The sequence below is a fragment of the Schistocerca piceifrons genome, unplaced genomic scaffold, assembly GCF_021461385.2.
Source record: "Schistocerca piceifrons isolate TAMUIC-IGC-003096 unplaced genomic scaffold, iqSchPice1.1 HiC_scaffold_1274, whole genome shotgun sequence".
Lineage (NCBI taxonomy): Eukaryota > Metazoa > Arthropoda > Insecta > Orthoptera > Acrididae > Schistocerca > Schistocerca piceifrons.
The window spans coordinates 10,001-15,000 of NW_025727096.1; the positions used below are offsets into that span (position 1 = coordinate 10,001).

The 5,000-nt window shown below is 53.6% G+C and overlaps 1 non-coding gene across 1 annotated transcript in view; it reads right to left on the minus strand.

The window, feature by feature from the left end:
• LOC124731207 overlaps positions 1 to 1,302 on the minus strand; it is a 1,909-nt gene extending 607 nt beyond the window's left edge. Inside the window, exon 1 of the ribosomal RNA XR_007008197.1 lies at positions 1 to 1,302. This exon is cut by the window's left edge and continues 607 nt beyond it. This is a non-coding gene — a ribosomal RNA (small subunit ribosomal RNA).
• Positions 1,303 to 5,000: the final 3,698 nt, after the last annotated feature.

The following is a 5,000-nucleotide window of genomic DNA, read 5'->3' on the forward strand; positions in this document are numbered from 1 at the left end:
GTTTCCCGTGTTGAGTCAAATTAAGCCGCAGGCTCCACTCCTGGTGGTGCCCTTCCGTCAATTCCTTTAAGTTTCAGCTTTGCAACCATACTTCCCCCGGAACCCAAAAGCTTTGGTTTCCCGGAGGCTGCCCGCCGAGTCATCGGAGGAACTGCGGCGGATCGCTGGCTGGCATCGTTTATGGTTAGAACTAGGGCGGTATCTGATCGCCTTCGAACCTCTAACTTTCGTTCTTGATTAATGAAAACATACTTGGCAAATGCTTTCGCTTCTGTTCGTCTTGCGACGATCCAAGAATTTCACCTCTAACGTCGCAATACGAATGCCCCCGCCTGTCCCTATTAATCATTACCTCGGGTTCCGAAAACCAACAAAATAGAACCGAGGTCCTATTCCATTATTCCATGCACACAGTATTCAGGCGGGCTTGCCTGCTTTAAGCACTCTAATTTGTTCAAAGTAAACGTGCCGGCCCACCGAGACACTCAATAAAGAGCACCCTGGTAGGATTTCAACGGGGTCCGCCTCGGGACGCACGAGCACGCACGAGGCGGTCGCACGCCTTCGGCTCGCCCCACCGGCAGGACGTCCCACGATACATGCCAGTTAAACACCGACGGGCGGTGAACCAACAGCGTGGGACACAAATCCAACTACGAGCTTTTTAACCGCAACAACTTTAATATACGCTATTGGAGCTGGAATTACCGCGGCTGCTGGCACCAGACTTGCCCTCCAATAGATACTCGTTAAAGGATTTAAAGTGTACTCATTCCGATTACGGGGCCTCGGATGAGTCCCGTATCGTTATTTTTCGTCACTACCTCCCCGTGCCGGGAGTGGGTAATTTGCGCGCCTGCTGCCTTCCTTGGATGTGGTAGCCGTTTCTCAGGCTCCCTCTCCGGAATCGAACCCTGATTCCCCGTTACCCGTTACAACCATGGTAGGCGCAGAACCTACCATCGACAGTTGATAAGGCAGACATTTGAAAGATGCGTCGCCGGTACGAGGACCGTGCGATCAGCCCAAAGTTATTCAGAGTCACCAAGGCAAACGGACCGGACGAGCCGACCGATTGGTTTTGATCTAATAAAAGCGTCCCTTCCATCTCTGGTCGGGACTCTGTTTGCATGTATTAGCTCTAGAATTACCACAGTTATCCAAGTAACGTGGGTACGATCTAAGGAACCATAACTGATTTAATGAGCCATTCGCGGTTTCACCTTAATGCGGCTTGTACTGAGACATGCATGGCTTAATCTTTGAGACAAGCATATGACTACTGGCAGGATCAACCAGGGAGCTGCGCCAACTAGAGCTGAGCAGCCGGCCGCCCGGGAGTGTGTCCCGGGGGCCCGCGCGAACACGCAAGCGTCCGCTCAATCATTCTGCAAACAGGAGGAGGCTGAGCTCCCCTGCACAATACACCTCGAAACCCTCTCAGGTCCCGGCGGCGCGCAGCGCCGTCCCAAGTACTTGGTCGGGTTCGAGAGAGGCGCAATCGCCCGGAGTTAGGCGAGTAGACGCTTTCGGTGCGACCACCCGTGCTCCCAACTGAGCTTGCCGCTGCCGACAGAGGCCCGGGAGCGTGCTGTCGTGGCATTGCCGGCGGGAGACAACACGCGCCACCTACGGTGACCGGCAGCTCCAACGCCAGCGCCACAGAAGGACAAAAGCCCCACTTGGGTGCCGAAGCGAACTCTCCCAGCACAGCGCACGCGCCAACACATCCGCACAGCTGCGATACAAACCACCAGCGAGAACCGCTGGGGCGACCGAGCAGCAGACGGCGTCGCGGCGCCGAGCGCCGGGCGGCGGCGCATCCTCAACGCACACAGTCCTCAATCGGACCAGCACACTGAAGATGTCCACCGCGCTTCGCACCGGGCCCGCGAGGACCTACTTTGGCCGCACGGCGCCGCGCGCAGGGTGCGCCGGCGCGCAGCTGCGACGCCTGCCGCGTCCGTCGGCCGGCGCGCCTGCCACTGGCCGCCCCCACCAGCCGGCTGTAGCGCGTGCGCCCACGCACCGCGCGGCCAGCACGCCGGGAGGCGCCCCCTCACCGGCCGGGGACGGTCCCACCCAGCCACCACCGCGTATCGCTTCACACCCAGATGCCGTTCAGTTTCATCGGCATGGTGGGTATCGCTGGAACAACCGGTTAGTACCTCAACCTATCGTCGCCATCACCGATTCACCCCTAGCGAGAACAACCGCACCACAACGGGTTACCATTTCTTCATTTGCGTAACTTCACCAGAAAACGTAGGCGTCCATCGCCATTAGCAACTTCAACGATTATTGCATGCCTGTGTCAGGTGTCACGCCACACTACGTCTGCCCACATACACGCAACAAAATGTGCACGCCTAGACAATACGTGGAAGGTGGCCCCCGTACGTATGCGATGTCCATTGCTCGAACGACTGTCAACCGGCCTCTGTAGCATGTCGCAGATATGGAACGCGGTGCACCATGCTATCACGGTGTTTGAGGAGAGACGACTAGGTCCGAATACATCAACACACAGCTCATGCTGATCGCCATCCACGGCGTCCGTTCCTCCCACACGTCTCTATGGCGTACCACACTGCAATCCAGCTCTCATAGGGAGACGACACGTAGCTGCGTGCACAATATTTGCACTGTATGGTCCGCCGTTTTTGGGCGCAGTCGTTGTACGGTCACACATGTGCCACGATGTATCATTCAGTACATAAGGACGAATGTGCAGTACAGATTGTGGTTCACGCGTACGACATCAGCGGACAGTTGACACAGGCCGCACCACAACGTAGCCTGCGTACGTCGCATGCGAAGGGCATTGAACATGCAAACTTGTCACCAACCAGCTTGCGAAGGCAGGGGGGCAAGGTGGGGACGTGGGGACGTGGGGAGGGGTGGGGGGGGGGGGGGCGGCATGTACGTCCTGCTGCCATCCACATTACAGTGTACAGCAGGAGCATGTGGAAAGTCAGCAAGACTTGCAAGGTGTTTAACATGAAGCGATACACAGGGGAGCGGGCAGTGCGAGTAGCGAACTATATTGCGAGGGTTGCGGGTGGGCAACACTACACTAATTGAACGAGTCGTATAACAATTACAGAGCAGGTTTAGGCGACAACGTGGGTTACGTTAGCGGACAACGTGGGTTACGTTAGCGGACAACGTGGGTTACGTTAAGGCACAACATGGGTTACGTTAAGGCACAACATGGGTTACGTTAAGGCACAACATGGGTTACGTTAGGGCACAACATGGGTTAGGTTAGGGGACAACATGGGTTAGGTTAGGGGACAACATGGGTTAGGTTAGGGGACAACATGGGTTAGGTTAGGGCACAACATGGGTTAGGTTAGGGCACAACATGGGTTAGGTTAGGGCACAACATGGGTTAGGTTAGGGCACAACATGGGTTAGGTTAAGGCACAACATGGGTTAGGTTAAGGCACAACATGGGTTAGGTTAAGGCACAACATGGGTTAGGTTAAGGCAACAACATGGTTAGGTTAAGGTACAACATGGGTTAGGTTAAGGTACAACATGGGTTAGGTTAAGGTACAACATGGGTTAGGTTAAGGTACAACATGGGTTAGGTTAAGGTACAACATGGGTTAGGTTAAGGTACAACATGGGTTAGGTTAAGGTACAACATGGGTTAGGTTAAGTACAACATGGGTTAGGTTAGGTACAACATGGGTTAGGTTAAGGTACAACATAGGTTAGGTTAAGGTACAACATAGGTTAGGTTAAGGTACAACATAGGTTAGGTTAAGGTACAACATAGGTTAGGTTAAGGTACAACATAGGTTAGGTTAAGGTACAACATAGGTTAGGTTAAGGTACAACATAGGTTAGGTTAAGGTACAACATAGGTTAGGTTAAGGTACAACATAGGTTAGGTTAAGGTACAACATAGGTTAGGTTAAGGTACAACATAGGTTAGGTTAGGTTAGGTTACACGTTGTTGTAAGGAAAGGTGTAGGGGGGGGGGGCGGGGGCGGCAGGTTCCTTGATAGTGATTATAGTAAGTGAATGCTTGTGACATGATCAGATTTGTCACGTCAGGATGCACCTTTGGCTTATTAGAGGCGGCGCTCCAATTCTATGCTTGTGTGAGACCGTGTCTTTGACTCATGTCATTGTTTGTGCGCTGTGACAGGAGGTACTATTGTGATGTTGGGTGCACCGTTGTATAGGACATGTGTGGGTGTTGGTGCCTGGTCTGCGCAATGGTGGATGTCGAAAGGCTGGGATATTGTATTTTCCGCATGGACCTCCTGGTCTGGTTGTGATAGTGTGGATTGTGTAATGTGGCGGAGAAGATGCACTGGATGTTGTTCCATGCTGGTGCTTACATATGTATGTGCGCCCGTTAGAAGCAGAGAGTGGTGCGTGATCAGAGTGTCTGGCTGACGTGTGGTTCCCATTGTGGGCAGACTCTTTCAGCATGTATACGGGACAGTTGTGTATATTTGCTGTAGTTTGATGGCTCTGCATTGATTAATAATCAGCGCCGTGTGTACGGGTAATCTGGTTTCCAGTCCAAAATGTTCCATCTGTGTACATTAGTGACAAAGACTCTCCCCATGCAGTGGGGCTCGGTCTGTTATAGCTCTTCCGCGTAATATATTTGCCCCACGTTTTTGCGACTGCGAGTGCGAGTGCAACGCGCATGGGGACCGACATGCTGATGGCTCGGTATCGGACGCCGTACAGTGAGCAACGCGATCGCGTCTCTCGCTCGTAAGTGGTACAGGTCGCGGCTCATGTATAGGACAGCGGGAATGTCGCATATTGGAAATAACTCTTCATGAAACGCAAGTTATAGGGGTGGATTGCACTTTACGAGTGCGGGAAACTTCCGCCGTTCATCCGCTGGAGGTGCGAGTTTGGCGGTTGGGGTGGTGCACGAACGGGTGCGGGTGGAGTCATTGCCCGGTCCAACGGCTTCGTGCGGCAGAGCCACTGGAGATTGGGTGCTATGGTCGACAGAGGCT